The sequence below is a fragment of the Pteronotus mesoamericanus genome, unplaced genomic scaffold, assembly GCF_021234165.1.
Source record: "Pteronotus mesoamericanus isolate MK-2021 breed Mesoamerican mustached bat unplaced genomic scaffold, CSHL_Meso_final contig_90, whole genome shotgun sequence".
NCBI classification, from domain to species: Eukaryota; Metazoa; Chordata; class Mammalia; order Chiroptera; family Mormoopidae; genus Pteronotus; species Pteronotus mesoamericanus.
Window position 1 is genome coordinate 15633900 of NW_026555277.1, and position 12631 is coordinate 15646530.

At 35.1% G+C, this 12631-nt stretch overlaps 1 protein-coding gene across 30 annotated transcripts in view; it reads right to left on the minus strand.

Moving 5' to 3' along the window:
- MAP2 (microtubule associated protein 2) overlaps positions 1 to 12631 on the minus strand; it is a 261553-nt gene that overhangs the window by 76406 nt on the left and 172516 nt on the right. The window contains exon 1 of one of the 30 annotated variants that reach the window (XM_054585715.1): positions 2575 to 2605. The exons of the other annotated variants lie outside the window; for them this stretch is intronic. The gene's annotated coding sequence lies outside the window, so the exon portion shown is untranslated. Of the gene's footprint in view, positions 1 to 2574; positions 2606 to 12631 lie in introns of those variants that run through there. 30 annotated transcript variants of the gene reach the window in all.

Consider the following 12631-nt stretch of genomic DNA (forward strand, 5'->3'; position numbering starts at 1 on the left):
AGAGAGTGCTACTTAGTAAACAGCCACTTAAAATGTTAAGAAAATTTGTTTTCAAGACATTAGGCATGAAAAACGTGAAGTTTTTAGTGTTCAATGCTTCAGCGTTTTGGATTCTTTTAAATTAATCAATAAAAACTAATTTTGTAAGAAGAAAGAAATGGCTGCCCATGTTGATTTCAATTAATATCAGAGGCACAAATAAAGTGAATTTATAACCTAAAATGCATAATTTGACTTCCTGGTGAGACTATGTAAATAATACTCCTTAAAATGTATGCACAGTCATCAGATCTCACATTCTAATTCGTTGGGTTTTGGAAAGGTACATAGTCTACCTGTCTGTTAAGTGATAACCACCTTAGAAAATTTCGAGCCGGTATTGCTCTGACAAAGTTACTTTGACAGAAAATATGATTTGAAAGGTTTCTTCCTGCTCTACTGAAAAACTTCTGGAATCAAAGGAGACACTGCTTGGCCACACTCACTTCTAATCACTACATAATATTATTAAAATACCACCTATTCACAGTGAATTTCACTTAGATTCCTAAGCAGGGTTTTGGGGTCATAGTTAATGTCTAATCTTCAAAATGGTATTATGACATAGTTACAAGTGATCACAGCTTCCTTTAATCACTTCTTACTGATGTATAATATTATTGTTACCTCAATCTCTCTGAAAACTGTCAACGTGGGATTAAAGAAGATAAAGCTGAGGAAGGCAATCCCCTCCAAATCTCTAAGGGGAAACTGTGAGGTTCAAAGAACGTTAGCATTCCATTCCTACTGCATAATGAGAGAGATTCTCCTTTCTCCATATCGCAAAAGATCACAAATCCTAACAGCCGGAGATCAGCCGCACAATCTTCTGATTTGATAAAGCAAGTGAGAACTTTCCAAAAACCCTTCTTCCTCTCCCCCTTCAAAAAACCTAGCTTGATATTGTGAACAAGGAAGTCCTGAGCAAGTTTTAAAAAAATACTAAGTCCAAGACATTGATTTATAGTTAATAATAAATTATAATGAAACCTTATCTACTAGGGCTAAGCTAAACACTAATGCCATTGTAAATGAGGATACAGTTATAGTATGGATTTTTTTAAAATCCAAAAAGCTTACATTTTTATTGATATCAGAATGAGACATTTCATTTTGACTTTCCCATATCATGGCTTTTCTGCTACATATTATAGGGCCGCAGTATGCTTCCCAAAAAGACATACAGTTGGGAAAAATTGTAAGAGAAGATCTTGTGCTACCAGATTGAGCTTCAGTCTTTGCTATCCTTAGTAATTAAACAATTTTCCCTTGGTATTTGTAAGTTCTCTAAGGATAGAGTTATTTCTTCTTTTTTTAAAAAAAAGATTTTATTTATTTATTTTTAGAGAAGGGGAAGGGAGGGAGGAAGAGAGGGAGAGAAACATCAGTGTGTGGTTGCATTTTGTGCTCCTCGCTGAGGACCCGGCCTGCAACCCAGGCATGTGTCCTACACTGGGAATCGAACCAGTGACCCTTTGGTTCACAGGCCAGTGCCCAATCCACTGAGCCACACCAGTTAGTGCAGATTTATTTCTTCTTTCATGAAAATTCTAGCTTTTGAAATTCAAGTTCTTAAAATTCCAGCTTTCCCCCTCAATTAGCCTCTTCTCAACCTAATGCTCTTTGGTAAGAGCTGTTGAATCACTGATCAGTGCTACACTTTAATTGATTTTACTGATGGATAATTTCGTAAAAGAGGTTAAGATTCTTCAGTGTTTTGCAATCTGACATTAACCTCTGATTCCAATGACATGAGCCAAACCGTATGACTTGGCATTGATCAGATTTCCAACTTGAATATTCAACCTGATCATAATAAAACTGCAATAACTAGAATGAAAACAGTACTACCACAGATTAAATTCCAAGTTATAATGGTATACAGATTAATTCCTTGTCTATTTAAAGTCTGTAAAATCCCTCAGTTTTGTTTTTAAGTAGATCTAATGTATACATGTTTAATATTGTAAAGTAAAATTAGTACTTTTCCAGTTTTGATTGGAAGGCTTTAGTACCATGAATCAGGAGCCTTACAAGTAGTCAAATCTCTTAGATAATTCTAGTTAAAAAATACCACAAAAGAGAAGCAAGCAAGTAAAAGAGTGAAAGAAACAACAAGTAAGAAAAGAAAGAACAGAATAAAGGAAACAGCCAACTCAACAGAAAACATGGCTATCAGGGTAAAATTCAATTCATGGTTTGCAACAGATATATTCTAATTTTTTCAATTACTTTCTAGAAAACTTTTTATCTAAAATGATAATTTGTATCTTATGGGTAGAACGGCCAATCAGTGCTATCGTTTATTGGATTTCTAGAATACTAATTATGCCAATAATTAGATTTCTATTACATTGAGATTCTCTTGTATTTAAATGCACCTGCCTTAAGAAATTTTCAAACCTAAGACTATAATGTTCTGTGTTTCAAAACTAGGATTTTACTTGAGTGCCTGCTCAGATACTCACATAAATTCATACTTTTTCATATATGAGGACAAATGTAGACTTGCCCAGAGGCAACACAAAATCATACCTCCAAATCTGCAAGACAACTCTTGAAAACATTGTCTTCTGTGATGTGATTGTCCCTTGCATGAGATATATACAATAAATTATTTTGTATTGGAATTTAGAAATAAGTTAATATGTATTTTTCTGATTTTTAATATTTTAGACAAATACAGCTGTTCCCATATTTTCCCTTAATTACAAGAAACTTAACTATAATATTTACCTAATTCTAAGCCTTCAGTACTTCATTATTACTTATTTTATACATAATTCAATTGCAAAGCATCAAGTGTTTTTCTCAAATCAGGCAGAATACGTATTACAAATAATAACTATACTTACTGCTTTCCAACATTTTACTTTAGGATATCATTTTTTGAGAAAATTATATATTATTTAGCACACATAGCTTTCATGTTATCTTTCAGGTATATATAAAGTGAATAAAATACAAAACAGACATCAATCTTTTCCACACAAAGCATTTTATAAAAGCTTACATAACATTCTAGGTCTTTCAAATAAGTTACAGGTGAACAAACTCTAATAAAAATATGACTTCTTGAAGAAATAACATTACTTAGTTTTTTAAAAAGTATTTCTCCTTTATCTATCTTCCCTAGAAGACTCTTCTAATTTACCTTCCAAGCAAATGCTGCTAATAAACAAATAATAACTTTAAAATGACAACTTACTTTCTGGAAGTGGCCAAATAACACACTTTTGTTGGTTCTCCCTAAGGGTTATAAAATTGTATGTGCACATTAAAATTTAATGTGTTTAAAGGCTCGTTAAAAAAGAGAAGCATTTTCACCTGGAACTCCATTTATCATTGGACTTCCTATATATTGTTTCCCCCACAAAAAATTTGATGTGCTCTGACAGTTCCTGTATTTTACGTTCTTTAAAGCAAGTCACAAAGAGATATATTTGTTTAAATGTTTCAAACAGATGTTCTTGAGCACATGTGCCCTTAGGGCTTGTAGATCCAAAATAATAATAATAATAAATAATAATAATAATAATAATGTACAGCTGTCACCTTTCCTTCACTATTCAAAAGGAAGAAATAAGTAAGCAGAGACACTCAGCAGAAAGTGTCCCTGACAGCTCTGCTGATTTTTGAGCTATTGAAGAATTTGTTTTCTCAGGCAAATTCAGGGCTGAGGATGTAAAATGGAGACAGACTTTATTTAAAAATAAATCATTTTATAATTTTTTATCTCCTTAGAAGTTTTCTTCTTCTTTTTTTAAAGGATTTTATTTATTTATTTTTAGAGAGGGGAAGGGAGGGAAAGAGGGAGAAAAACATCAATGTATGGTTTCATCTCACGCGCCCCCTGCTGGGGACCTGGCCTGCAACCCAGGCATGTGCCCTGCATTGGGAATTGAACCAGCAACCCTTTGGTTCGCAGGCTGGCGCTCAATCCACTGAGCCATGCCAGCTAGGCCCTCAGGTAGAAGTTTCCACATTTTTCCTTTAGAGTATGAAAAGGGTTATGCAAAAGTAGGATGCACATGATAGTACTATACAAAGTGACCGAAGCACCATTTAGCTGCAAGTTGGGTTTCAAATATTTGTTGAATGTTGAATGAATAATTCACCAAACTCCTTCCTCCAGATAAGACCAGGGAAAAGGATCTGTTGGCTGTAAATATTTAGCTCCATCAGTGAGAGGAGGATGGTTCAAAACCTAACTTTTGGGCATGGCAGGAGAACTGGCACTGAAGTTATAACTCCATTGGGAGCACATGAAGAATAACACCAAGTAGAACAAACTACCAGACCTGAACAAAACTTAGTATACATAGTACAGAGCATGTGACATGTAGATGTAAAAATATCTTGAAGACAAATTATTTCATCCTATCTCAGAAAAGGTTTTAAATTCTTAAAACTGAAACACTCTGTGGTGATCATTCACTTCCAAAATATTTTACAGTGTTTTCAGCCAATGGCCTTCAACATCAATCAAATAAATTAGAATTTCTGGGAATGGGCCTTCAGAAATTGGTATTTTAACAAGTTCACCAGGTGATTCTGAGACACTAAAGTGTGAAGATTCGTGCTTTGCAAGCCTGCGCTGCTGCACAGGACTTCAGAAAAGAATGGAGTGACAGAAATATACACATGAAACACTCCTGTAGAGGAATTGGTGTAAAGGGATGAGGCAATGACCTTCTGATACACCATGTAATCATTCTCACAAATAGAAGCTGAACCTTTTACTTCCTCAGTCCAGGACATTTATGAAGAGGAGATGGATTCCACTCATTGGATGGACTGTTTTTATTTAGCTTCCTGGGAAGAGACCAGCTCTCTGTTGTGTCCATCCTATTTGAGGGAGGCAGACATATCTCAGAAGAAGTTTTAAAATTACCCATTGTCTGTGGTATAAACCTACTTCATATTGTGAAAACAATGAATAATCCTTGCTCAGTCTATCAACATCTCCAAATTCTTTAGAATACTTATTTTAAATACTCCTTGGCATTTATTAATAGTTTAGGACATAAGTACATTTACTTAAAATATGTCAAATCAGGTTATAATTTTCTTTACCTGTTAGATCATTTTGGGGATGGATGTGGGTAATAGGTAGGGTGCAAATGTGTACTAGATAATTCCGAGCCAGTAAAGCTCTCAAAGAAGTAATCAATGATTTCATGTCTAGATAATTGAGACATGCTGAAAATGTCATTTGGAAGAATAGAACTTTTTCTCCTGGGATTCCCATGTAACTGCAAACATCACTGTTTTTCTTTGGATTATAATATTAGAAAGATCACAAAGCGCAGAAATAGTCCCTGATTATAGTTATTACCAAGCAGCTTTAAATACCCTTAAAAATTGGCCAAAGGAGAAATAATAAAGGCTTGAAAAAACTACAGGGAAAATACGCTGCATGCCAGATACGCATTTCTCTATTTTCATAATATGCTTGGCACTGACAGTTCTAGAATGTTTTCAGTGATACGTTTTGCCCTGTCATCATGTAATGTGCCAGTTCAATAAAAACATTGGGATTATAATTTTGTACTGTGACATATTCAAAGATGAACAAAGAGTAAAATAACCAGTAAATAAGACAATTAAGCACATGAATATTGTTTCCCTATTCCCTGTCTATACTGTTACTATCCTATGCATACCAGTACTACAAATTAGAAACTTTTGTTTTGGTCCTTAACAATAGTAGCAGTATTGTACACTCCATATATTTACTTATCAAGGCCAACAAATTTCTAAGCTTACATGGTTGTTGACTGACTATAACACTATATTCCTTCTCTTTGTATTCTATGCAAAACTAAGAAAATTGTGCTTGATGACATGAAAAAAGTTAAGTTAAAAATCCAGATACTTGTTTCATGCCTCCTCTGTTCTTTTCAAGCTGATTGTAAAATAACTATAAGGATGACTCATTCTCCATCACATATCGTGACTAATAAACAATTCATATGAAGAGAGTTGGTGGGTGCATAATTAGTTTTGAAGATGATGGACACACAGTACACAGCAAGCCAGTGTTAGGTTGTTGGTAGAATTATATAATACAGAAAAAGCATAATTCCAGGCAAGTTGGAAGCATTGCAAGGTGCTACCTATTATTAGTTATTTTATGGTTTTTATTTGAACATTATTAGCAATAGGAGTCGGTGCATGGCTTGCCTCATACTGAAAAACTGAGGCCAGAGAAGAGTAAACTATTTGACCAGATAAGGCATTTCCAGGCAGATCTGGAATGAGAAGCTAAATCCACTAACATCCATTCATTGCTCGCTCTTTTTCTGAGCAGTGAGACTGGTGGAACGGGGTTGGTACTAGAAAGACAATCCAATCCAGATAAGGACATGAACTTACAAAACCTGTTCCATTAATAACCATATTAATATAATCTGCCATATTAAACTGGGTAAGGTTTTATGAGACAGCTGTATATTATTTCTGAGCTCTTTTTCACATTATCCAAAACGGCTAATAAATACCTTATACACATATAAGAAATAAATATGTAAATGCTCTAACGCTTTAGCCTCTGATGGTATTTAACTAAGGACCTGAACTTGGGTACTGGAGATATGTTGGAATAAGTTATATAGAATAGGTTTCTAACAAGAAACTCGTGGTTGGATCCTGGTGCTCCCACTTCCTAGACATGAAAACTTACATGACACTAGATATGAGTATTAGTTTCATAAGCATGTAACTTACTACTGAACTGTTTAACTGATAGATTTTGACCCACAAGTTGTATTTTCCTTCTACTACATAAGGAGACATTTAATCATAATAATTTTAATAAATTTTCCTTAAATAAATATAAATTTAAGCGTCCAGATAAAAAGCTTGAAAGGAAAATTGTAATTTGGATTTTCACAATTAATGATTTTGTTTTAAACTTTTCCAATTTTGATTCCAGACTTGTCAGATTTTGTCCAGTGCCACATAATGAAACACTGTAAAAGTAAATTCCCTTCAGGTACAAAATCTGAGGAACTTCCTACAGAATTACAAATATGCCACCAACAAATTTGGTCATAAGAATTTAATGGCACCATCACCAAATGAAAATTCTTAGTTCCAGACACCTGAGATCCACATTATAGGGAAGGCACTGGCTGGGCGTTAAAGTGGAATAATCTAAAAGCAATAATCAGTACTTGAGGACAAGATTCTACAGAGATTTCTTTGTAAAAGGTGGGAACAGAGCCACGACCCAGGTGAATCTGGAGGCTATACTATATATCTCAAAGGAAGATGCTAGAATCAGATATAAACAAACCCCAAAAAGTTGAAGAAAATGGTGAGATGGGGAATTGGAAGTCAAAGATATATAAGAACATAAGTCTAAAAACTACTCTATGGTTTTCCATGAATGGGATATGCTTTTAGTTATTTAAAACAGAAGGAAGGATGAGGTCCTGGGGAATTATAAGCAAAATACCATTTTTGTTCTTTGTCCTGCCACTTTACCTGATCCACTCATTCCCTTTGTCTTTTGATGAACAAGTCTCTCTCCACAAATATAAGCCATGTGACCAAAGCTCTGCCTCTTCACATGTTCAGATTAAAAATCTTTTAGTAAGTGTATATGGACTTACAACATAATCAGTCATGGCATTCGATTTCTGTATTTCTTTGAACTTAATGCACTCCTCGTGAGTGGATTGAAAGGTTGAATTTCCATCTGGTCCTGAACATTATAAAATCAATGCGATGTTGGCCCACAGGACTACTAAAATGCTTTCCAACTCTAAGATTACAAATCCTAATTCATTTAATTGTTTTATAACATCTCCAAAACATTAAGGAAAAGGCTCTATATATCACAGGGAATGCCTTGGGGATACAAGAAAAAACCCCGATTTTATGCTGAAGGAGCTTGCAGACAAACCAACAGCAAAAATACAGCGTGGTACATGCTGTGATGTAGATAAGGACAGGAAGCCATAAAGGCATAGGGACAGCTCCTACCACACTGGGAAGTCAACCAGTACTTCCTGGATGAGGTAATATCTGAGCTGAGTTTACAGGACAAGTAGTAGTTAACCAAGAAAGGAAGGAAGACTCTGTAGAAAGAGCGAGCCTGAATGACCACCCCCTACGCTACTTTGACTTAGGCTGGGCACACCTCCCAGGAATATACCACAACGAGCACCCATTTGGCATCCCCAAACTCCAGTTTTCGCTCTGTGCTAGGCACTCCTTCTAATTCTTTCTGATTCCCTCACAAGGCTCTGAGCTTTTGGGCAAAGAGCCGCGTTCATTTTCACCTCCAGCTGCTAGTTCAGTGTGTGGCACAGAATAGGCTCAACAACAAATCTTTTCTAAATAAATGAACGAGGAACACAGGTAAAGCATAAGGTTATTCACTACGGGCCAGAAGTGGGACACAGGGGAATGAGGCTGATGGGCAGGCAGCGGCGGGACAGCATACTTCATATACTAAGGGAGGTAGGAAGCCATGCCTACTGGCACTGTCAAGTTTATTTTTCAGAATGATTACTCCAGCAATGGTTATTATTAAAAGTGAATTGGAAGGAAGCATGATTAAATAGGTAAGCACCTCTTAATCTCAGGAAGACAGAAACACGTAGGACTGGACTATGTGGTAGTGTGATTAGGACTGAAACAAGGCTAGACTCTATGTTCAAAAACATAATCACCTAAAAGAAAACCTAACCCTTGTCTTTGAACAGATTGCTATATAAAGTTTCTCTATTTATTTTAGCTATAATATACTACTTACATACCTTAACTTCCATCTGTTCCTTATGAGAAAGGGGACGATAAAGTATGAGGTTTTATATATTTTGAATGGTGTTTACTTTATTATTTTCTTGAGTTCAGTGTGTGGTCCAGTCACATACCATGTTCTGAAGAGCAATTTTTCATTAAAATTCTACAGTGTTAGAAAATATTTTATTTGATTTTCTGATAAACCATGTAAGATCGAATTCTTTTGTTTTGTTTTAATTTTGTTCAGTGTGAGACCCATGAGGTTCTTTTAGATGTACCCCTCTTTGCTGAGATATGACAGCAGATTACAGAGATACACAAGCCTGGTCAGACCTGCATTCGTCTGATGAGATGTTGTGGCAAGGAAATGGAGAATGTTGGGAAAAAGGCAGAGAGCCTAAATGTCTTAATAACTGGACTTTGCCTTAAGAGGCACTACAGATGCTCCTCAACTTACAATGGGGTTGCTTCCTGACAAGCCCATCGTAAATTGAAAATATCGTATGTCAAAATGCATTTAACACATTTAACCTGGTAGACATGATAGCTTAGCCTAGCCTGCATTAACACCATATCCAACAAACACTGGCAACACAGCACAGTACAGAGCATCAGGTGTTTATAATTGCATGCCTGATGGGAGCTGCGGCTCGCTGTCATGGCCCAGCATCATGAGAGCTTCATGCCGCACATTGCTAGCCTGGGGGAAGATCAAAATTCAAAATTCCAAGTACAGTTTCTAATGAATGCATATATATCACTTTGACACCATCACAAATTTGACAAATCATAAGTTGGGAACTGTCTGCATTTATACTTTGCTTTAACAAGCATGTATTGAGCCTTCATTTAAATTCAGATCATTACCAATTATCGATTTATTTATTATGCCTTCTAAAATCTTTTCAATAAACATTTACTAAATACTAGCTTTCTACCAAGAATCCTGTTAGGCATTAGGGATACAATGATAATTAAGAGACAGGTTCTGACCACAAATAGCTCCCACTATCATGAAGAAGGTAAGATGTGTTTGAAAAATGGAAGGTAATACAGTAAATGCATGTGGTAAAGCACAGGTGCTATATGAATATAAACCTTCTGATCATATATATTTTTAAAATGAAAAAATGGATGAAAAATATTAATTACATTCATTTTTAAATATACTCAATGAATGCATACTTGGGGAGTCCAATACCTACTTAATTATATTAAATACTAATTTTCTTCTAGAGAAAGTTAAAATATGAGTCATATAAAAGTAAATTATGAGTCATATAAAACAGATCAATATCTTTTTTTGGACGCAGGGCAGGCTGTGTGCTATGCTGCACTGTTCCACTGCTGGCCGTAATTGTGACTCAGAGGTATTCTGAGTTAAGTTGAAAGTAGTCATGTTTGCTCCATTGGCGGAGTTGGGCCAAAAGGGAAACAAGCACAATTCTTATCATTTGGAATTCCCTCACAACTCAGTTCTGATACAGTTGGGTCAGTCTTCATATACTCAACTTATTTCATAGAGCAGACATATCTTTGTGTACTCTGGAATGAATTCTAGAAATTAGGTCAAGTTTTTATGGTTTGCTACTTATAGTTCACTAAACTTTTAGAGTGATATAATGTGACACAAATTTGCTGAATTTTCCAGGCCTGAAATACTTATTGATATTAAAGAGAGAGGGGAAGGAGGGGGGAGACATCAATTTGTTCTTTCATTATTTATGCATTTATTGGTTGCTTCTTCTATGTGTTCTGACTAGAGACTGAACCCATGAACTTGGCATATCTGGACAATACACTAACCAACTGAGCTACTGGGCCAGGGCCTGAAATGTGTATAATTATTCTATGTTGTTGAGATGGTAAAAATTGATCTGGAAAAAATATTCAGGTAAACAAATATCCACGGTGGTTAAGTTTTCTATAAAGACAAATATTCCCATCTAATGTGTGAAAGACTTAATGCAAGCACAAGTACAGATGTCATAATTTTATATGGTGCGCTCACAGGTGAAAATATTTTGATATAAAAAATAGACCCACCATACACAAGAAGGCAAATAGACCTTGCCAAGAACAAACAGAAACATGATTTGGAATGTCAAAAATTTTAAATAGATTTTTAAATAAAGCATTTATAGGATAGTCAAAAGTTTTGAGGAGGCATATTATTTTTTAAAGTAGATTTGCTTCTTTGCTTTTTTCATTTTATTTTAGCTAAATGAGGAGGTAAGTCATGGAGAGATAATTCTGTAAATTTAAGTTAGGAAGTTCAGAGTTGGACCATGTAAAAAAATGTGGACTGAAGATGGGATCATGAAAGAATGTTCTAGAAAACTACTCTTCTCCAAGAAAATGACCACAAACAACTGCCATTTACTTTCGTATGAGATTCTATTTCCAGTAGGCATTTTGGTTGAGAATTTCTAAGCAGCAAGATTTAATTTCACTTTTATTGCCCTTTTCTCTGTTTCATCTTTATAAAATACATTAGAATAAAATATTAAAATTAAAACTATATTAAGTGTCTGGTATGTTAATCATAGAGGCAAAAGGAAACATACTCTCAGTTGAACATAAGGATTTTCTTGGTAAACTCAGGATAGTTCCAATTATGATGTACAGCTACATGTCCTTTGAGGCACCATAGACCTTAACTGTAAAGGAAACCAAACTTCTTAGGAAAGGATAAAAGTCATGTCAGGAATAATTTATAAGTAAGATAGGGATTTAACTAAAAGAAAATAAAAAGTGAGACAAGTGCTTTAGGCATCAGGAGGAGAGAAATACTAGATCAGAAAATTTTCTTTTTTGATGGTGAAATACAATAACATTTAATGAACCCCTGTAATGTCACAGACATGGTTCTAGATGCTGAGGACATGCAAGTACTAGAAAGACTCAGTTTTTGGTCTTGAGTTATTGAGAGGCACCAACATGTCCATATCTAGCTCGGTGACAATATTGTAAATGCTTTAGTGGAGGTATGAAGGGATTCTATGGAAGTTTCTAAGAAATCAGAAAAATCTTGGGAGACTTCAAGGGCAAATTTTGCTTTCAATCTTGAAGGGCATTCATGGTGGACAAGGGCATGATTCTACACACATGCGCGTGCACGCGCGCACACACACACACACAGTAACATGAAGGTGTAGGGTATAAGGGAACTAGAAACACCAAGGATGTTTCAGAATGTCCAAAACAGAAGTAGAGGAAAATGCTGCAGAGAGGCAAATATCCAGGTGATGAAGCATCTTGTTTTCCAGGCTGTGTAGTATAAAGTTATCATTATCAATGGTATACCAACAAGAAACATTGAGCAGATGAAGGACAAGATGAGCCAGAGAAAGAATTGTAGAAGTGTATGATCAGAAACAGGAAAAGTAGACAAATGGTTAATAATGCAATAATCAATGAAAAAGCATATAAAAATTTGAATTAAGGTAGCAGTAATGGGATTAGTGATGGTGGGAAGATACAAGATATTTATTTTGAGATACGGGGACAAATTCTTATCTTCATAAAAGCTGCATTTTAATGAGGTAATTATACAGAAACCAAGCACCTAATTAAAATATATAAAACACTGAATATGAGAATATTAATTTTATATTTAATGTTAATTTTTTTAACTGAAAATTTGATATTCAATATATTTAACATAAACTTTAAAATGAGAAGACTATAGCAAGGCATGAGAAAGGCATTATTTTCAAGAGGGTGTCCAGGGAAGCCTCTTCAAGGAGGTGAGCTCAGAAAAGAGACTCAAATGACGCAGAGGCTGCTAGCTATGCAAAGAACTGGGGTGAGAATGTTCCAGGAAGGAAATGGG